At 45.8% G+C, this 22828-nt stretch overlaps 1 protein-coding gene across 3 annotated transcripts in view; it reads left to right on the top strand.

Annotated features, from left to right (window-relative positions):
- Nucleotides 1-22828, top strand: part of DTWD2 (DTW domain containing 2) — a 436550-nt gene that overhangs the window by 329371 nt on the left and 84351 nt on the right. The gene's annotated exons all lie outside the window — the stretch shown is intronic.

Raw genomic sequence — 22828 nt, 5'->3', positions numbered from 1 at the left:
TCAACTCGTCCCACAAAAAATAAGACCTCACATGACTCGGTGGGTCAAAATACGGAAAAATTATAGCTCTCAATATGTGGTGATGCAAAAACTATTTTTACAATAAATAGCGTCTATTAGCGTATGACAGCTGCCAAATATAAAAACCGCCATAAATAGTAAATCAAACCCCCCGTTATCACCCCCTTAGTAAGGGAAAAATAATAAAATTAAAAGAAAATGTATTTATTTCCATTTTCCCATTAGGGCTAGGGTTTGGACCAGGATTAGGGGTGTGTTGGCGTTAGGGTTGGAGTTAGAATTGGGGGTTTCCACTGTTTGGGCACATCAGGGGCTCTCCAAATGCAACATGGCGTCTGATCTCAATTCCAGCCAATTCTGAGTTGAAAAAATCAAATGGTGCTCCTTCCCTTCCAAGCTCTGCCATGCGTCTAAACAGTGTTTTAACCCCACATGTAGGGTATCCGCCTACTCAGGACAAATTGCAAAACAACTTTAGGGGTCCAATTTCTCCTGTTACCCTTAGGAACATAAAAAATTGGGGGCAAAAATATCATTTTTGTGGAAAAAAATGATTTTTTTTATTTTCACGCCCGGGCGTTATAAACTTCTGTGAGCACTTGGGGGTTCAAAGTGCTCACCACACATCTAGATAAGTTCCGTGGGGGGTCTAGTGTCCAAAATGGCGTCACTTGTGGGGAGTTTCAATAGTTTAGGTACATCAGGGGCTCTCCAAACGCACATGACACCCGCAGACCATTCCATCAAAGTCTGCATTCCAAAACGTCACTACTTCCCTTCCGAGCCCCGACGTGTGCTCATACAGTAGTTTTCTCCCACATATGGTGTATCAGCGTACTCAGGACAAATTGGACAACAACTCTTGGGGTCCAATTTCTCCTGTTACCCTTGGGAAAATAAAAAAATTGGGGACTAATTGATCATGTTTGTGGAAAAAATACGATTTTTTTATTTTCATGCCCAGGCATTATAAACTTCTGTGAAGCCCTTGGGGATTCAAAGTGCTCACATAAAAAAATTGGTGACTAAAAGATCATGTTTGCGGAAAAACAAATTTTTTATTTTTACGCCCGGGCGTTATAAACTTCTGTGAAGCACTGGAGGGGTCAAAGTGCTCACCACACATCTAGATACGTTCCTTAGGGGGTCTAGTTTCCAAAATGGTGTCATTTGTGGGGGGTTTCCACTGTTTTGGTACATCAGGGTCTTTCCAAACGCGACATGGTGTCGGATCTCAATTCCAGCCAAAAACGTCAAATGGCGCTGCTTCCCTTTCGAGCTCTGCCATGTGCCCAAATAGTGGTTTACCCCCACATGTGGGGTATCAGCGTACTCAGGACAAATTGCACAATAACTTTTAGGGTCCTGTTACCCTTGGAAAAATAAAAATTGGGGGTGAAAAGATAATTTTTGTGGAAAAAATGATATTTTAATTGTACCGCTGTACGTTATAAACTTCTGTGAAGCCCTTGTGGGTTCAACGTTCTCACCACATATCTAGATAAGTTCCTTGTGGGGGGTCTAGTTTCCAAAATGGTTTCCACTGTTTAGGTACATCAGGGGCTCTCCAAACGTGACATGGCGTCTGATCTGAATTCCAGCCAATTTTGCATTGAAAAAGTCAAACGGCACTCCTTCCCTTCCGAGCTCTACCATGCGCCCAAACAGTGGTTCCCCCCACATATCAGGTATCAGCGTACTCAGGACAAATTGCACAATAACTTTTGCAGTCAAATTTCTCCTGTTACCCTTGGTAAAATAAAAAAATTAAACCTGAAGTATTTTTTTTGTGAAAAGTTAATGTTCATTTTTTTTTAAATATTCAAAAAATTCCTGTGACGCACCTAAAGGGTTAATAAACTTCTTGAATGTGGTTTTGAGCACCTTAAGGGGTGCAGTTTTTAGAATGGTGTCACTTTTGGATATTTTCTATCATATAGACCCCTCAAAGTGGCTTCAAATGTGATGTGGTCTGTAAAAATAAAATGGTGTTGCAAAAATGAGAAATCACTGGTCAATTTTTATCCCTTATAACTTCCTAAGAAAAAAAAATGTTGGTTCTAAAATTGTGCTGATGTAAAGTAAACATGTGGGAAATGTTACTTATCAAGTTTTTTGTGTGCCGTGTCTCTGTGATTTAAGGGCATAAAAATTCAAAGTTGGAAAATTGCGAAATTTTCCAAATTTTCGCCAAATTTCCGTTTTTCTCACAAATAAACGCAAGTTATTTGAATGAAATTTTACCACTATCTTGAAGTACAATATGTCACGAGAAAACAATGTCAGAGTAACCGGGATCCATGGAAGCGTTTCAGAGTTATTACCTCATAAAGGGACAGTGGTCAGAATTGTAATAATTGGCCCGGTCATGAACGTGCAGTGGCGTAGCTTGGGGGGGGGGGGGTCCGCCCCAGGTGGCACGTGTGTGGGGGCGGCGCGGCAGCAGCAGCAATTCCTCTCCTCTGTCCCACACAGCCCAACACACCGTCACACACAGTCTCCTCAAAGTCACACATCGCCCCCTCCACACACAAACCTGGTGACCCTGATGTTGTCACGAGGACCTCTGGTCACCATGTTGACAATCAGGCCCCAGAGATTATGCCGATCGGAGTGAAGGGGGAGCCCCCTCCTTTTCTCTGCCTCTTAAATGCTGCTATAGATATCGATCACAACATTTAGGGGGTTAAACTAGAGGGAGCAGCGAAGGCACCTCTGTTGGCAGTGAGAGCTGGGTTTCAGCTATGATATTAGCTGAATATCCGGTATTGACCACACGCTCAGCTGCTGTGCGCGCAAAGTCGCTAGGATATGCCCAGTAGGTCCAAGGTCGGGATGTCATTCCCAAACATTACGTATTGATTGTTCAAGGTCGGGAAGGGATAACATTTCTTTTTTCTGCAGTCACTTGAGCTGCCATTTTGATTTGGTAGTGTGTATGTGTCTGAGGAAATACCGCAGCTACAGGCCATAGTAGACTGTGGTCAGTGTCTTGACTGCATCTTTTATAATATGGCTGCCTCAGCTTTGAACCAGAGCTGAAAATAAATTTACCCGTCCAAGGGAGTGCAAAAAGCCAAAAATATATTTAAAAGATGCTCATTTATTAATAAAATTAGTCCACAACCCGTTTCGACAGATAAATCTGTCTTGAAACGCGTTGTGGACTAATTTTATTAATAAATGAGCATCTTTTAAATATATTTTTGGCTTTTTGCACTCCCTTGGACGGGTAAATTTATTTTCATCTCAGTCTCTTTCCTCATCCGAGGTACCCGGCGGGAGCAGCATTGCTCTTATATCCAATTTGGAAACGTGCAGCTGGCGCTCCATCTGACCGTCCTTTCCACTTTCTGCATCAGCTTTGAACCAGGCTCTTCAGTCCACAGCTATGGGGGAAGCCAGGCATTTTTTTGTAGCCATGAGCAGTGTTCTGAGCTACGATTTCCCCCTGTCACCGCTCATGTAGTGACTTTTTCCAGCCATGAGAACAGCTCAGTAGCCTGGCATTAGTAGTACATTGTCAGACTGCTTGACCTGTGCTTACCGCAGTGAAATCATCATGCTACTGTGCTCTGAACTCTGACCCAGCTCTGCTTAATCAGTGTAAAGCCTCAGACTGCGAAGACTCGTATGTGTTAAACAGTGCCTTCCCCCCTCTCACCCAAACCCGTAATGAAACACCGACAGGCCTAGATGGGTTGAAACAGGTCGGTCACAACTTCTAGGGGTCAGCCGGGGAGAAAGAGAAAGGACTGACCCCTGGCACCTTTTTTTAACCCGTGTAGGTGTGGCCGGACGCCTCTTCCCTTTCACCTCTATTGATCAGTTGGGCGTCCTAACTAATGCTTCACCTGGGGGGAGTAGTTGGGGGGGGATTGGGCACTGAAGAGTAATTTCCTCCAGCTTTGGTTATAGGGGCTTCGCGTCAGAGGCATGTTCCTTAGTACCGTGCCTGCCATTCAGATGTCTGTAATGCAGGGACATCTGAATGAGCCTTTACTGCTTTATCTTCAAAGTGCATGAGAAGAGATGACTTTTTTGATGACACGTCCCCTTTAAGCATGTGACAGTCTTTACAAAGGGGTACTTGTTAAAAATACTGTTTGTAAAACTGTTACCAGTCACAATGGGAGGTGGTTTTATCAAATAGAACCACTGTTCTTATTCTCTAATGTAATCACAAATTTGTTACCCAAAATGTGGTATATTTGGCAGTGTTCCCCTACAAAGAAACTGAGTTTTTCCACTGTATTTTGCATCAAGGTATGCTTTCACTACTAAAAATTTAGTTTGAGACTACCTTCTATAAAACCATATCAGAGCTTGTGCTGATCCTATGTATTTTCGAACACTTCCTTTGAACATTTATCACTTTCCTGTCCTATTTATATTGAACAAGAACATTAAATGTTTTTGTATTATCGTTTTCACTTACAAATGTAAAATCCAATTCTGAAAATATAAATAGCGCTTTCATACGGGAATATTTCAGTTTTTATCTTTAAACATCTATAGTTATTTAATTCACATAAACCATGACATTTATACATTACTTTGCATCTCTTTTATTGGTAATTTACATATGTGCACATTTTACCATGAATTTCCCATTTGTTGAGTATAATTTGCATGATGAAAATTGTATGATTGCTGAATAAAATCGTAGCATCATGTTCAGATGTATACTTTTTGTGTACGTTACAAAATTATTGAACCTTGCTGAAACAGAGCGAACATTATCACTTTTGTTGTTTTATACTATACTTACAAACTAGCACCAAGGCAGTCGTGGTGAGAAGAGCATCAGAACAGTGGTGGTGAGCATAGTTCAGGCAGCATGACATTGTACTACTAATGCCAGGATGCCAAGCTGTTCTCGCCTTTGAAAAAGTTACTATAACAGCCATACTCTTGGTGGTCAGAGCAGGGCTGTTGAGGTGTCCCAGCGATCCCACCAACGATCTGACGTGGATGGGATCGCTGGGACATAGTTAGCTGATCGCTGGTGACCTGTCACATAGACAGACTCACCAGCGGTCAGGACCAGCCAGTAAGCTGGTATCCAAGGTAAACAGCAGGTATCTAAGAGCCGCGTTGCTCTTAGAAACCCGCTGTTTACCTTGGAAACCAGCTTCCAGCGTCACTGATCATTGGTCTCTCGCTGTCACACGCAGCGATGTGCGCTGGCCAGCGGGAGACCAGCGATCAAAAAATGACCCAGGACGTTCGAGCGCGATCAGCGATACCCGGGGGGGGGGGGGGGCGGTCGCTGATGTGTGTCACGCACAGCGATATCACTGGCGAGATTGCTGTGGCGTTGCAAAATCAGCGATCTCGCTAGCGATCTCACTGTGTGTGAGACGGGGCCTTTATTCATCTGTCTGTGATGCAGGGATGTCTGAATGAGACCTTTCTGCTGCATCTGCTTTCCACACACAGCAATGAAGCCTCATTCAGATGTCCCTACATCATAGACATTTGAATGAGGTTTTATATTGACTGAACAGAAATCATATATGATGCCCCAATAGTTAAACCACGGAGGACCGTGAAGCTGAACAACAAACATGTAAAAGAACAGAAAGTCCTCCAACAACCAAATACAAAAAAGAGTATTTTATTGATTAAAACAGCTACCTAAAAATATTCTCAGAGATGAGGCAAACCATCAGGAACTGAAAAATGCCAAACACTGGATGGTAATAATACTAGTGGTAACTAGAATACAATACAAGTGGCAGGAAATGTGCAATGAGTTATATGTACAGGACATTGCTTGGTGCTTCCCTTCTGAGGAAGATTTCCAATCGAAACACGCGTTAAGGGGTACACTGGTTGGCATCCTACTTTGGGTAAATATGTTTATTTGTGGTTCTGAATTGATGTTCTATGTATTATGATGTGCACTGTTTATTTCTGACCCTCTCTTTTTATTACTTATTCATGCAATATTATTAACTTTATTGGGAGTTCATTACTCTTTTAAGAGAGGTTCAGGAATGGAACTTTTCAGCAATGTCAGGCATTTTTACTTAAACCTCTCATTGTATGTAGCATAATTATTTTTTTGCACTCTATATATTTTCAATATGTGCTACAATCAAGCAATGTCCTGTACATATAACTCATTGCACATTTCCTGCCACTTGTATTCTAGTTACCACTAGCATTATTACCATTCAGTGTTTGGCTTTTTTCAGTTCCTGATGGTTTGCCTTATCTCTGAGAATATTTTTATGTAGCTGTTTTAATCAATAAAGTACTCTTTTTTGTAATTGGTTGTTGGAGGACTTTCTTTTCTTTTTACATGTTTATTGACTGATCAGAGCCATGTATCTAATCCTATCATATGTTACAGTCTCCTTGTCAGGTGATTTGGTATGTGCTGACCATGAATTGAAGCAGCTCTGCATGGTTGGACACTGCAGTTAAGGCAGTACATAGCAGGGGCACATTTATGAGATTATTTCAGCACTGGAACTTTTTATTTTTTTACACATCCAATTATGGATCTTACCGTATTTTGTATTTTTCGGACTATAAGACGCACCGGACCATAAGACACACCCCAAATTTTCAGAAGGAAAATGGGGAAAAAAAATGTGTCAAACGGGGGTTCGTCTTACAGTCCGAATTCAGCTTACCAGGGAAAGGATCGGCACAGGATGAGGAGTGGTCACGGGTTGTACGGTGGTCCAGGCTGATGCGGTGGCCTCTGGGTAATCCCATCCCAATCTGGTGCGGTGGTGGTGCTCTGTGCTGGGGCAGTGGTGGCGGCTCTGTGCTGGGGCAGGGGTGGCGTTTTTTTTCTAGGGCAGGGGTTCTGTGCTGAGGCTCTGTGCTGGGACAGAGGCTCTATGCTGGGGCAGGGGAGGCCCCCACACATCCGTTGCTGCAATGTTGTGGTGGACTTCTGGAAAATGGCCTCCGGGCCGGGGGTGGCACATGCTCAGATTCAAATCTTGGCAACAAGATCTCGTCCCAAGATCTCGTTGCCGAGATCTGAATCTGAGTATGCGCTGCCCCTGGCCCGGCGGCCATCTTCCCGGTGGCCATGTTCCTGGAGGCAATGTTCCCAGAGGCCACTGCAACATGGCAGCAACGGATGTGCGGGGGCCTCCGGGCTTTGACAAAATGCTGGCGGAGCCCCCCACAGAGCACAGAGAGCCACTGCATCGGAGCACAGCCCACCACACCACAGAGCCGCACAGCCGCACCAGCCACAGAATTTGTAAGTATATTGCAACCATAAGACATACCCCCATTTTCCTCCAAAATTTTTTTGGGAAAAAGTGCGTCTTATGGTCCGAAAAATACGGTAATATTATTCAAAGATCTATTGATTAAAATGTACTTTGAGTGACAAATTTCATACTGCTCCAATGATGGTCCCACCCACTCTTAGTTTATTCTTTTGGAGGCATTAACCCCTTTAGCGACCACCGATACACCTTTTAATGACGGTAGTTAAGGGTACTTATTCCTCAGCGCCATTTTTTAACGGTACTGAGAAATAAGGGTATAGCGACCCCCAGCATCGGAAAATCTCCAGGGTCTCCGCTATCTCCGGTTTCTACCGTCCCTCAGTCAGATTTCCCATTTATTTCTCTCTCCTCTGATATGATCTAGCATACCAGAGGAGAGAGAAATGGGGTCCCCAGAGCCCCTCCCCCGGTACCTTCGCCCTCCCCAGACCCTCCGACTCCGTCCCATGGCCCTCCACTTCATGTTCCCGGAAAAAAATGTCAGGCGCATGCACCCACCGAGATCTGCCGGCCGGCAACATTAGATTTTTCCTATTGGTTCATTTTGATCACTGTGATAGACTCTATCACAGTGATCAAAATAAAAAACAAATTAAATCAAACCCCTCTTTATCAACACCCCCTTAGTTAGGCAAAAATAATAAAATAAAAAATTTATATTTTTCTATTACAGTTGGGGCTAAGGTTAGAGCTAGGTTTAGGTTAGGGTTGGAGCTAGGGTTAGAGCTACGGTTGGGTGTTGGGCTAGGGATCGGGTTAGGGTTGTGATGTTGGGGTTAGGGTGGTGTTGGGGTTAGAGTTGTGGTTAGGTTATGGGTGGGATTAGGGTTAGGTGTGTGTTTGGGTTAGGGCTGTGTTAGGGTTGAAGTTAGCATTGGGGGATTCCACTGTTTAGGTACATCAGGGGGTGTCCAAATGCAACATGGCACCCACCATTGATTCCAGCCAATTTTGCGTTCAAAAAGTCAAACGGTGCTCCCTCTCTTCTGAGCCCTGCATTGCACACAAAGTGGCTTTCCCCCACATATGGGGTATTGGCGTCCTCATGAGAAATTGCGCACCAAATTTTGTGGTCCGTTTTCTCCTGATACCCTTGTGAAAATAAAAAAATTTGGGTCTAAAGTAAATTTTTGGTGAAGCACCTGAAGAGTTGTTAAACTTTTTGAGTGTGGTTTTGAGCACATTGAGGGGTGCAGTTTTTAGAATGATGTCACTTTTCTGTATTTTCTGTCATATTGACCCCACAAACTCACCTCAAATGTGAGGTGGTCCCTAAAAAAATGGTTTTGTGAATTTTGTTGGAAAAATGAGAAATCGCTGGTCAAATTTTAACCCTTATAACGCCATAACAAAAAAAATTATGTTTCCAAAATTGTGCTGATGTAAAGTTGACATTTATTAACATTTTGTGTGATATGACTCTCTGATTTAAGGGCACAAAAATTAAAAGTTTGAAAATTACAACATTTTTGCCAAATTTCCATTTTATTCATAAATAAATGCAAGTCAGTCATATCAAATAAATTTTACCAGTAACATGAAGTACAATATGTCAAGAAATAAACAATCTCAGAATCAGTGGGATCTTTTGAAGCTTTCCATAGCTATAACCTCATAAAGTGACAGTGTGGTCAGAATTGTAAAAATTGTCTTAGTCATTAAGTACAAAATTGGCTGTCACTAAGGGGTTAAACACCATACTGAAATATAACCACTGGATCCAATCTCTATCTTCCACAGTGATAGAAACCTACATGTATTAAGTGATATGTCAAGCCTATTAAAGAGTAACACATTTTGCAGTTGCTTTTGTCTCTGGCTCATAGTTATGGTTCTGACTAGGGCTAGCACCTGCACAATTTAATATTTAGAGATTCAGCCCAACATTGTTTTATATTGGAAAGATAATATAAGAAATAACAATACCATTAACCCCTTTCTCCCATATGACGTACTATCCCGTCCATGTGCCCTGGGACTTAATTCTCAAGGACGGGATAATACGTTATAGCGATCAGCGGCGCTCACAGCGTGAGCGCCGCTGATCGCGGCCAGGTGTCAGCTGATTATCACAGCTGACACCCGGCACTATGTGTCAGGGGCAGTCACGGACCGCACACGACACGTTAACCCCTGGCACACTGCGATCAAACACGATCGCAGTGTACCAGGGGTTTAGGGAAGCATCGGCAGGGAGGGGGCTCCCTTCGTGCTTCCCTGAGACCCCCGCAGCAGCGCAAAGTGCAGCGCTGCTGCGGGGGCCTCCTTCCATGCTGGTCCCTGGATCCAATATGGCGGCTGGGACCTTCGGGGGCCTGCAGGGAGCTGGTTTCGTCACTGCCTGCAAAGCGCAGGCATGAGGAAGCTTGCTGCACTGCCTGTGTGAGATCGCTGATCTGTCACAGCGATCTGTGATGTGTCAGATCAGCGATCTCACACATGACAGTGATGTCCCCCCTGTAACAGTGTAATGAAGTTAAAAAAAAAAGTGTAAAAATGTATAAGAAATCACTAAATAAATTTAAAAAAAAAAAATGTTCCCTAATAAATTCATTTTTTGGAAATAAAAAAAAACAATAAAAGTACACCTATTAAGTATCGCTGCGTCCATAACGACACGCCCTATAAAACTGTCCCATTAGTTAACCCCTTTAGCGAACCCCTTAAAAAATAAAAATAAAAAACGAAGCAAAAAATAATGATTTATTATCATACCGCAGAACAAAAAGTGCAATAACGCGCAATTAAAAAGACAGATATAAATAACCATGGTACCGCTGAAAACGTCATCTTGTCCCACAAAAAACGAGCCGCCATACAGCGTCATCAGCAAAAAAATAAAAGTTATAGCTCGCAGAATAAAGCGATGCAAAAATAATTATTTTTTATATAAAATTGTTTTCATTGCATAAAAGCGCCAAAACATTAAAAAACGACATAAATGAAGTATCGCTGTAATCGTACTGACCCGAAGAATAAAACCGCCTTATCAATTTTACCGCACACAGAACGGTGTAAATGCAAAAGAAATTCTTGAGATGCTGTTTTTTTTTCATTCTGCGTCCCAAAAATCGGAATAAAAAGCGATCAAAAAATTTCACGTGCCCAAAAATGGTACCAGTAAAAATGTCAACTCGTTCCACAAAAAATAAGACCTCACATGACTCTGTGAGTCAAAATATGGAAAAATTATAGCTCCTTAAAATGTGGTGATGTAAAAACTATTTTTACAATAAAAAGCGTCTTTAAGCGTATGACAGCTGCCAAACATAAAACCCCGCCATAAATAGTAAATCAAACCCCCCTTTATCACCCCCTTAGTTAGGGAAAAATAATAAAATTACAAAAATGTATTTATTTCCATTTTCCAATTAGGGCTAGGGTTAGTGCTAGGGTTAGGGCTGAGATTAGGGTTAGGGGTGTGTTGGGGTTAGGGTTGGAGTTAGAATTGGAGGGTTTCCACTGCTTGGGCACATCAGGTGCTCTTCAAACACAACATGGCGTCTGATCTCAATTCCAGCCAATTCTGCGTTGAAAAAGTCAAATGGTGCTCCTTCCCTTCCAAGGTCTGCCATGTTCCCAAACAGTGTTTTACCCCCACATATGGGGTATCCGCCTACTCAGGACACATTGCAAAACAACTTTTGGGGTCCAATTTCTCCTGTTACCCTTGAGAAAATAAAAAAATTGGGGACTAAAAGATCATGTTTGTGGAAAAAAATTATTTTTATTATTTTCACGCCCGGGCGTTATAAACTTCTGTGAAGCACTTGGGGGTTCAAAGTGCTCACCACACATCTAGATAAGTTCCGTGGGGGGTCAAGTTTCCAAAATAAAGTCACTTGTGGGGAGTTTCAACAGTTTAGGCACATCAGAGGCTCTCCAAACGCGACATGACACCCGCAGACCATTCCATCAAAGTCTGCATTCCAAAACGTCACTACTTCCCTTCCGAGCCCCGACGTGTGCCCATACAGTAGTTTTCTCCAACATATGGGGTATCCGCGTACTCAGGACAAATTGGACAACAACTTTTGGGGTCCATTTTCTCCTGTTACCCTTGGGAAAATAAAAAAAATTGGGGACTAAAAGATCGTGTTTGTGGAAAAAACATGATTTTTTTTATTTTCACTCCCGGGCATTATAAACTTCTGTAAAACCCTTGGGGGTTCAAAGTGCTCACCACACATCTAGATAAGTTCCTTGGGGGGTCTAGTATCCAAAATTGTGTCATTTGTGGGGGGCTTCCACCAGGGCTGTGGAGTCGGTGCTCATTTTGGTGGAGTCGGTATAAAATGGGCCGACTCCAAAAATATATAATAAATTGGGTACAGTAGTTCAATGCAGAATGTACTGAATATTTTTTCATAGGCATTTGGGAAAGTTATGAAATGTCCTATAAATGGCTGTTCTATTCCTGATCTAAGGCTACATTCACACAAGAACAAGTTCTTGCTATTGTAACGGACAATGCTTCAAACATGATAAGTACAATTAAACTGATGAATGATGAACAACAGCTAGAAGAAAATTTAGGATTCAGTGTGTTTGAGATGGAAGGCCACAGTCCTGTTCATGTAACCGAGGAACAAACAGATATTACAACAGAAGAACAGCAAAATTTTACTTTAGAAATAGATGATCTTGTTGAAGCTGCTTCAAAACACTTTCATATTCATCACATGCGCTGTGTTGTGCACACGCTGCAGCTGGCAATAAGAGAGAGTCTGCAAGAGGGACATGCTGGAAATCTGATTGGAAAAGTGAGGAAATTGGTTATTGCCGCCAGAACCCCTAAAATTGATTCCATCTTGAAGAGACGTGCTGGGGAAAGGGGCAATTGTCGATCAAGCCACTCTGTGGGGCAGCACTTATTTAATGATTGAGCGATTGCTTGAACTACAACCGTTTCTTATAGATATGATGATCCCTCAGGTAACCCTAAATGAAGGTCAATGGACACAGGTGGCTGAATTGAAGGAATTGCTTAATCACCCATTTACCGTGACTAAAAAATTACAAGCTGAGGATTTAACTCCTGGCATTTTCATAAGGGAGTAGAAGAACTTGCTATTTTGCCTGTCCCAAAGAGGAGGTTTAATCGCAGATGGCATTTCTGCTTCAATGAAACAGAGAGAGAGACAGCTATTGGAAAATATTTTATACACCCACATATGAGGTACCAGCGTACTCAGGACAAATTGCACTATAACTTTTAAGGTCCTGTTACCCTTGGGAAAATACAAATTGGGGTGTAAAGATCATTTTTGTGGAAAAAATATGATTTTTTAATTGTACGGCTGTATGTTATAAACTTCTGTGAAGCCCTTGTGTGTTCAAAGCTCTCACCACATATCTAGATAAGTTCCTTGGGCTGTCTAGTTTCCAAAATGGTGTCACTTGTGGGGGGTTTCTACTGTTTAGGTACATCAGGGTCTCTCCAAACGTGACATGGCATCCGATCTGAATTCCAGCCAATTTTGCATTGAAAAAGTCAAACGGCGCTCCTTCCCTTCTGAGTTCTGCCATGCACCGAAACAGTGGTTCCCCCCACATATCAGGTGTCAGCGTACTCAGGACAAATTGCAAAATAACTTTTGTAGTCCAATTTCTCCTGTTTCCCTTGGTAAAATAAAAAAAAATTGGACCTGAAGTAATTTTTTTGTGAAAAAAAGTTAAATGTTCATTTTTTTTTAAACATTCAAAAAATTCCTGTGAAGCACCTGAAGGGTTAATAAACTTTTTGATTGTGGTTTTGAGCACCTTGAGGGGTGCAGTTTTTAGAATGGTGTTAATTTTTTTTTTGTATTTTCTATCATATAGACCCCTCAAAGTGACTTCAAATTTGGTGTGGTCCCTAAAAATAAAATGGTGTTACAAAAATGAGAAATCGCTGGTGTGGTGTAGTAACCACTATGTCCGCTAGGGGGCGTTGTGTGGAGGTTCCAAGGGAGAGGATGAGTGACAGAATCCTGAAGGATGGTTGTGTATCTCAAAGGGGGTGGCTTTCAGATGGATGTCATGCCTGCCATGTCTGTTTTGTCTCAAGAACTTCTGGAGCGATGTGCATGCGCATATCTTGTCTGCTATCCTGCTTGTTCCCTAGAGCAGTGTGCACACTCACCTCATGTCTGCTGAACTGCAAGATGCCTGCGTTTCTGCTTTGCCTTCTGTGATCTTCTCGTCATGTCTAGAATCCCTGAACATGTGTCCTTCCTAGGATCCTGCACTGTCTGGTTCTGCAATCATCTCATCATGTCTGAAACCTTGATCATGTGACGTTTCCTAGGATCCTGCACTGTCTGGTTCTGCCATCATCTCGTCATGTCTAGAATCCCTGATCATGTGTCCTTCCTAGGATCCTGCACTGTCTGGTTCGGTGATCATCTCGTCATGTCTGAAACCCTGATCATGTGACTATGCTCTGTGATCCTGGAGCATCTGAACTAGGAAGTTCTCCCCTGGTCCTGACCCGGAAGAGGAGGTGCAGGCCTCTGCTCTGAACCTCTCCCTGGCGTGTCTCTACACATGCAGGCCTCTGCTCTGAACCTCTCCCTGGCGTGTCTCTACACGTGCAGGCCTCGCTCTGTACCCTGTCTAGTCCCAAGGTTATCCCTTGGCCCGGCTCTGGGCTTCGGCCTACGCTCCGCTGCTAGACTGTCCATGTCCCTGGCATGCTCTCTGCATGTGCAGGTCTCTGCCTCGTTCTTTGTCTTGTCCCTGATGTGCGCTGTGGCACTTTTCGTACTAGGCTTTGCCATGCTGTCTCGCATGTGGCTCTGTCCTGTACCCTTTGCCTAGCCCTGCCTTGTTGCTCCGTGCCTCCGTGCACATGCCGGGTCGCCTGTGCCTGCCTGGTGTGCCTCAGCTCTGCCGCCTCTAGCCGTGCTCGCTTGTGTGCCTCAGCCGTGCCCCCGTCCAGTGCTAAAGTGGTTCCCGGCTGTGTGGCCCCGCAGCGGTTCCGCCTCTGGTCATGCCCGCCTGCAACTGCCATCGTCGGTACCACCTGCCAGTGCCCCCGCCGTGGTCTCCGTGCTCTATTGCACGCACGCTGGTTCTCGCACTGTGCCTTTTCGTGCTACTCTTGCACAAAGCCTTTTGCCTCTTTTGCTCTGCTCTTAACCCTAGTTTGCCTGCCGGATTCCATAACCTGTCGACCGCTGCCAGAGGTCCGGACCTAGACGACTGCGGCCTGATGTCCGGAGCTGATGTCCGTAGCCAGATACCTGGACCCTGTCGGTCGATGCCAGTACCTCAGTTTCCGATGCCATTGTACCTGTCCCTGGCGTGCCCTCGCACGCGCAGGCCACCGTCCTTGTGTCTCTCCCTGGCATGCCCCTTGGCATGCGCAGGTCTCGTCCTGTGAACCCGAACCTGGCATGTCCGTTGACACGCATCATGTCATTAACCCTGTCTTGTTTCCTTGCATGGAACCCTGGCTGACTTTCGGATGTCCGGATCCTGATGATTGCCTACAGAGCTTCAGAACCTGATGTCCCGGTTGATCTTCGCTTGCTGTCCGGAGTCTGATGTCATCGTGCCTCCGCCTACCATCTGCACTTACCATGCTTGGACCTTGGCATGCCCTTGCATGCACCTTGCTGTGTTGTCCCTGTTCTGGTTATGTTTGTACCTGATGTTATCCCTGAAGCCTTCCTTAAATGAAGTTTCCTTGAACTAACGTCTCGCCTTGTCTTGTTTCCCTGAGCCGGCCGTCTGGTCCAGCTGCTGTGGTGGCTCACCCCCTTGGTCTTGCCCCTGACACTCCCTGTATAGGGGTGGTTCTCACTAGGTTAGCTCGCCCTAGGTGGATGGGTGCCACGGCCCAGAGGGTCCACTCATTCAAAGAAGAAACGACTCAGCGTAAGCTGACGCTCGTCACATTGGAGACTTAGTTATGCGTATTGATCAGCAATGGTATTGCTGAGGTGTTATTTCAAGGTATAAGGGAGAAGTCTCTAGGTAACTTGGGAGTTGGGCAGGCCAGTTACCTACAAACCCACCCAGGGGTGTGTCTGAAAACGCCTGTTGTAAAAGGCTATGTGAATGCCTGAAGGACCTGTGATGAGGTCATAGTCACGTTACCCGGTGGGTGTGTCTATGGACAATATAATGTGGCCAGGGTTGGTCACATGTGCGGAATGCTGGGACCTGGTTGGTCCAGTGTGGAAGGTCCTGCAGACATGGAACTTCCTGCCTGACAGCACGTGTGAAGTGGCTGTGAGCAATGGCGATGTGTGCCTGAGAGTTCCCTGGAGGGAACGAGCGTGTGCGGAATGCTGAAGCCGCATGAGGAGCCCTGACTTGGGTGAGACAGTTGTGAGGCTAAGTGAGCCTGCGTACTGGACATTGGTAACCAGAGTGAAGCATTATAATGGACGCTATGCTGGTAATGCTGTTAAGTGAACTTTCTGTTGCTGCTGTGGTTTATGAGGCGTGAATAAACTGCAAGGACTGTATGATTTGTTGGAAAATCCTGTGCCGGAACTGGTTTTTGTTCGCTGCAGGCGAGACTCCCCTAAGTAAATGACAGCGCTACCTCACATTTGGTGGAGAAGCTATGGGCAATGTTGTAGCCTTGTTGCTGGGAGCAACGGAAGAGGACTGCAAAGTCGGTTGCTAAGGGCAACGGTTTCCAAAAAGTGCATGTTGCAGTGCTGGCAACGCTGAACCAGGAAGGCTGACGAGGAAGCCACTGCCCGGCTGTGGTTCTGGAACCATGGGGCGGCCTAGTGAGTAATCCACTGTCCAGACCGGTGAGCCCAGTGTGGCCGTTTCCTCAGGAGAAAGAGACTGGTGTTTACTAGGATACCTCTGCCGTAGAGGGGTCCGAGAACCTGCGCCGCCAGCAGGTGACGGTCGTGAAAACCGTGTTGTACTGACCGGGGTCAGTGAGCAAGAGACTGGTGATTGCTATAGGGTGCCTCTGCGGATAAGAGGTACCCAAGAACCTGTGTGGCTGACACAGGCAACTGACTGGTGTTCATGTGGTACTGACCTGGGTCAATGGGAAAGACTGTGTTCCTGGAAGGTTCAGTGAGCAAGGTCCTGGAGGGTCAGTGTTGGGAAGATCCCTGGAGCACGTGGTATGACCTTGGACCTGGTGAGGCGTAAGTGTTGGGCAGTCTCAGGCTGAACGGATGTCCTGAATAGCACCCGCTAAGCCCCTGGACCTGGTGAGGCCGGTGTGTTGGGAAACCCTGGAAAGAGGGTCGGCTCCCTGAATAGCACCCAGTGCGCCCTGTGTGTTGGACGGTCTCGGGTGGAGACGGTGCGTCCTGAATAGCACACAGACAGGACAAGTAAGTTTTGTGTTGGTGAGGCCGGCGTGTTGGGAAACCCTGGAAAGAGGGTCCGCTCCCTGAATAGCACCCGGTGTGCCCTGTGTGTTGGACGGTCTCAGGCGGAGACGGTACGTCCTGAATAGCATACAGAAAGGACACGTGAGTTTTTTGTGTGGTGTTTTTCTCTTCTTTTCTCAACTCAGCCGGCGGTGGCTCAGTGGGAGTCATGAAGGCGACAAGCGGCTTGATGTGGCTCAGTGGGGTCACGAAGGTGACAAGCGGCTTCCGGTAACTCGGCGGGGTTACGAAGGTGACAAGCGGCTTCCGGTGGATCGGCTGGTCCACGAAGACGGCGCAGCAGGAGCTGCAGTGACTCCAGCCGCTGTGTGTGTGAACAGCAGCCGGTGGTGTCGGTGATCGGTGACAGCAGGAGCTGTGGTGGTGCCAACAAGGACTTGTGTGGTATCGTTACGACATAAACTGTGTTGTATGAACTGTGGTCTGAGAAGACCGGTTTAACGGACATGGGGAGATCCCTAAAGGGGGTGGAGCCCCAGAAGTGGGCAGTGACCCAAAGCGGGGTGGTAACCCAAAAAGGGGTGGAGTCCCGGGAGGGGGCGGCAACCCAAAGTGGGGTGGTGGTCCAGAAAGGGGCCAAGTTTCAAGGAATGACAGCACTGGGTGACTCAGTGGGTATGTCTGGAGTACCGCAGTGTATGTGTATGTCCTTTCCAGAATGTGGGATATTCTTTCCGAATGATGACGGGCCGCAAGTGTGTACCGTGATGCTACATCGGGAAGGGATATCTGGACGGCTGGACTCAAAGAGTAAGGTGACTCTGGTAGGAACTCCTCTCACTCTCTGTCTGACAGAGAAAATGGTCCTGGTTCACTGTGCACATGGGGTCACAGTGAACTATGCGGTAGACAGAGTAATGTTTAAGGAGTTCGGAGGCAGTAAGTGCCAAGGTGGTAGTATACCACCAGACTTAGTTTATGCCTCGGAGTGGGGCCGGTACTTGGTCAGGTTTGATGACCTATGCCAGGAGGATAGAGATGTGTCTACTGTAGGGCTAGCAGACGCTGAGACGCTGACGCCTCCTAACGTGGACAGGCCAGACGTAGGGGTGACCGGAGAAAGAATGGCGTCGGACGAATTTACTGACCTGACGTCACCTGAAGGGTACATCAGTGTGAATGAGAAGGGTGTGGTAAACAAAAAGAGCGGAGCTGACACATGGATAGAGAGTGTCTTGGGGGTGTACCGTACGGTGTGGTGTGACTGTGACGTGTCTTTGCCAGTAGCCACCCCTAGGACAGAATCTAGTGCTGTGCTGACTGAAACTTGTGACAGGACGGATGGTAACCTGGTCGAGAAGATAACGGGAGTAGGGACACAGTCAGAGGGTAACTGGGGGGTTCACTCGGCTGACGGGACTAACCCAGGGGTACCCTTAGACGATATGATTAAAGAAGTAATGGTGCAACACATACTGGCCAAAAGAGAACTAGAGCAGGAGATACAGTTAATAAAAGAGATAGTGAAGGAACAGCTCGAACGAGAAAGTGTGATGAGACAATTGGCCGAGCACAGAGTGGAGGAGCTTGAGAAAGATGTCATTAAGCTCAGAGGTCACCTGTCAACGTGGCACAGCGTAAACAACACCTTAAGAGAGGATGTAGTAGGGCTTGAGAAAAAAGTCTTGGAGCTCAGTGGTCACCTGTAAGTGTGGCAAAATGTGAACAAGACCCATAGGGAAGAAATGGAAGAACCCAGAGGAGTAGTTAAAAGTCTTTTGCGGGAGAAATTGGACGAAGACTTGTTGCGGGTGAGCGGAGGTGATAACAGGACAGAACGGCCAGTAGCCCTCGTGGCAAAAGGTCATGAAGTGATAAAATCGGGTGAAGTTGAGGAGTTAAGAGCGGAAGAAGACAGTCACCCGGTCGGGTCAATGGCAGTGAGGGAAGTGTCCATGGTAAAGCTTAGAGCCTTCGGTCCAGGAAGAGAGCAAGACCACAACCTTCCATTTGGTGATTAACGTACCAGAAGACATGCAAGAAGCCTGTGCGGAGGAAGGTGTGCATGAGGCTTTCAAAGAAGCGGTCAAAGCGTGTAAGGTGCGCTGGGCACCTGAGACTCGGCAGTTGGTGGTAGTATCGGATAGAGAAGATACATCAAACAGAGTAGCTGTCCTGAAAGAGATGCATCTACAATGTCTCCACACCAAACAGCGGGTCAGGCAGAGTAATGTGAAGGCTGCTCGACGCCTACAGTTAGCAAGGGAGGCTATGGATCAGCTGGGTTTGCGGAAAGATGTGGTGCCGGTACCCAAAGCTCTGATTGGGAGGATCATTGGAAAATCCGGGAAAGTAATGCAAGACCTTGTGAATATCTCCGGTGTGGTGAGAGTGAGGGTCCCTCCTGACGATGAAGACCAAGTATCCAGTGAGCTGGGTAGGATTCCCATCCTGGTGGTTGGCTCCGTGGAGAGCCTGAGAGACTTTCAGATGCTCTTGGAGTATCGAGTAAGGTACCTGCAAGAGATCGAGCAGTTGAGGCAGGACCGCCGGCGAATTAATAAAGTATGGTATACCAGGTGGCGGCCGCCTGCAACCAAACAAGATGTAAGGACCTGAAGAGTTCCGCCAAGAAGTGTCAGGGCAGATGGCCGAAGAATGTCAGCAAGTGGTAGTTCGACTGGCAGGATGACGTTGAGAGACCATAGTTCCTGTGAGACCCTGAATGAATCAGACTCAGGCCAGACAGTAGGCCTGATTAGGACTGATGACCGTACCAACTGGGGAAGCTGGTCGGGGAACGGAACAAACACAGAGAGGAAGATGGTGACTGGACCGTGTCTGATGACGCACTGTAACTGGAGGGTAAAAGAACAGGACCGATATTCTGACCGCTGGGGGCGGAGGAGGCCTAACGTAGAGAGGAGGCCGTATGACAGGTGAAAAAGGTTTTCTCGACCTGTAGGGCAAGGTGTGATGAGTGCCCGGTCTCAAGAGCCTGATGTAATGTTGTGTGTTCAACCCCACAAGTTTGAACAGAGGGGCGAGGTATGTGGTGTAACCACTATGTCCGCTAAGGGGCGCTGTGTGGAGGTTCCAAGGGAGAGGATGAGTGACAGAATCCTGAAGGATGGTTGTGTATCTCAAAGGGGGTGGCTTTGAGATGGAGACTTAGTTATGCGTATTGATCAGCAATGGTATTGCTGATCTGTTATTTCAAGGTATAAGGGAGAAGTCTCTAGGTAACTTGGGAGTTGGGCGGGCCAGTTACCTACAAACCCACCCAGGGGTGTGTCTGAAAACGCCTGTTGTAAAAGGCTATGTGAATGCCTGAAGGACCTGTGATGAGGTCATAGTCACGTGACCCGGTGGGCGTGGCTATGGACCATATAATGTGGCCAGGGTAGGTCACATGTGAGGAATGCTGGGACCTGGTTGGTCCAGTGTGGAAGGTCCTGCAGACATGGAACTTCCTGCCTGACAGCACGTGTGAAGTGGCTGTGAGCAATGGCGATGTGTGCCTGAGAGTTCCCTGGAGGGAACGAGCGTGTGCGGAATGCTGAAGCCGCATGAGGAGCCCTAACTTGGGTGAGACAGTTATGAGGCAAAGTGAGCCTGCGTACTGGACATTGGTAACCAGAGTGAAGCATTATAATGGACGCTATGCTGGTAATGCTGTTAAGTGAACTTTCTGTTGCTGCTATGGTTTATGAGGCGTGAATAAACTGCAAGGACTGTATGATTTGTTGGAAAATCCTGTGCCGGAACTGTTTTTTGTTCGCTGCAGGCGAGAATCCCCTAAGTAAATGACAGCGCTGCCTCACACTGGTCAACTTTTAACCCTTATAAATTCCTAACAAAAAAAAATTTTGGTTCCAAAAGTGTGCTGATGTAAAGTAAACATGTGGGAAATGTTAGTTATCAAGTTTTTTGTGTGCCGTATCTCTGTGATTTAAGGGCATAAAAATTCAAATTTGGAAAATTGCGAAATTTTTAACATTTTCACCAAATTTCCGTTTTTTTCACAAATAAACGCAAGTTATTTGAATGAAATTTTACCACTAACATGAAGTACAATATGTCACGAGAAAACAATGTCATAATCACCGGGATCCATGGAAGCGTTCCAGAGTTATTACCTCATAAATACAAAAAAGGGTGGGGGAACAAGAGGTGCAATAGTGCCCTATCACTAGTGACACTACGATGTGAGTGGTGTAATGCAGTTCCACTCACCTATTCCGGTTGTATGACCCACAACTGGCTTGAAGACATAACACAGTATCAGCTGCTGCAGGACCTCCACCGACCACTCCAAAGTGGAAAAACTGCCAGAGAATATGGGAAGCAAGATGTGCCACAGTCCGCGCTGCTGAATCCACAAAATCACCTGGGATGCAAGATGTAGTAACAAAGTACTGCTTTATTCCTTCCTACGCGTTTCGGCGCCCTTCCTGGCAGATCCCTGAGGAAGGTGCCAGGAAGGGCGCCGAAACGCGTAGGAAGGAATAAAGCAGTACTTTGTTACTACATCTTGCATCCCAGGTGATTTTGTGGATTCAGCAGCGCGGACTGTGGCACATCTTGCTTCCCATATTCTCTGGCAATTACCTCATAAAGGGACAGTGGTCAGAATTGTAAAAATGGCCCGGTCATTAACGTGCAAACCACCCTTGGGGCTTAAGGGGTTAGTAATGACCAAAGATGTAGTCTGTCTCTCTGTCTCTATAATGCTTTATACTATGGCTAAAAAATTCTGCCTGTTAATGACAATGTGTCACGGACGTAGTTTGTGGAACCACTGTGCCACGGACCGTGGAGAGCCTGGAGTGGCGTGACTAAGCAAACACCGGACTGTTTACTAGAGCCTCTGTTGGTGAGGATAGACTTGGCTCCTAATGAACACCAGGTGCCACTCCAGCACAGACCAACGGACGAACAGCAGCTGGACACAGAGGACAGACTGGAGGGAGCGGCTTGCAGAGTTTGTATTAGAATGCAGCGGACAGTTTGCATCAGAGTGCAGCAGACAGAGTTTGCAACGGAGTGCAGTGGACTGGGTTTGTATCAGAGTGCAGTATTCAGTGATTGTATCAGAGTGCAGCAGAGACAATGTTTGATCAGAGTGCAGCAGGCAGGATCTGCAGTTAATGCAGCAGTCAGGGTCTGCATTAGAGTGCAGCAGGCAGTGTTTGTATCAGTGCAACAGGCAGGATCTGCAGTTGAGTGCATTGGGGACTGGTATGCAACCTTACACAACTTAGACTGCAAAACAGGAAGGTTGCTCAGGCATCTCCCCAATGGGGAGGAATCAATATATACAGTGGGGAAAAAAAGTATTTAGTCAGTCAGCAATAGTGCAAGTTCCACCACTTAAAAAGATGAGAGGCGTCTGTAATTTACATCATAGGTAGACCTCAACTATGGGAGACAAACTGAGAAAAAAAAATCCAGAAAATCACATTGTCTGTTTTTTTTTCATTTTATTTGCATATTATGGTGGAAAATAAGTATTTGGTCAGAAACAAAATTTCATCTCAATACTTTGTGATATATCCTTTGTTGGCAATGACAGAGGTCAAACGATTTCTGTAAGTCTTCACAAGGTTGCCACACACTGTTGTTGGTATGTTGGCACACTTTGTTATAAGGAACTTTAACAAATGTACTGTTCTTGAATAAGCAAGTGTATATTATCACATACAGTAAACCTCTTTGATACGACCACTTAATATTGTATAAAAAAAGCTGAGAATTATGGGGGCGATGTTTTGAAGACAAAAATGTACAGGATACTGACTACAGAAAGAAACACATCAAAATCATGTCCTCAATGCAGTTGCAGTTTGCGTATAGTGGACAGTACCGAACTATGAAGTATTCAATCCACTGTTTCTGCCTATTAATGCTCCTATATAATGTACAGTTGCTTTTCTGTGTAATCCCACTAGAGTGGCTACGCTTTCCACTCTATGGCCCGACCTATCAAGACTGGCTTTGTTCATGCTTGTCCTGGTGAGGGGATGAGCTGGAGTCATTTGCTATCTATTCAGAAAGTGGCAAAGGCCTTTTCATTCCTCAGGAGCGCCGGATGAGTGGTGTACACTTATGTATGTGCATCGCCACAACTTTTATTCCAACCCCTGCTTAAGTATGATTTGATGAGTGTCCGTCAGCATGTCCCGTCCCATCCTAACACCTTGCACTGTTGGGCTGGGCAAAAATGGTGTGAAAACG

This window comes from Dendrobates tinctorius, unplaced genomic scaffold, assembly GCF_039654945.1.
Source record: "Dendrobates tinctorius isolate UK_male_01 unplaced genomic scaffold, ASM3965494v1 ptg000003l, whole genome shotgun sequence".
NCBI classification, from domain to species: domain Eukaryota; kingdom Metazoa; phylum Chordata; class Amphibia; order Anura; family Dendrobatidae; genus Dendrobates; species Dendrobates tinctorius.
Note: the sequence above shows the minus strand (reverse complement) of the source record. Positions and strands in the feature narration are given on the sequence as shown.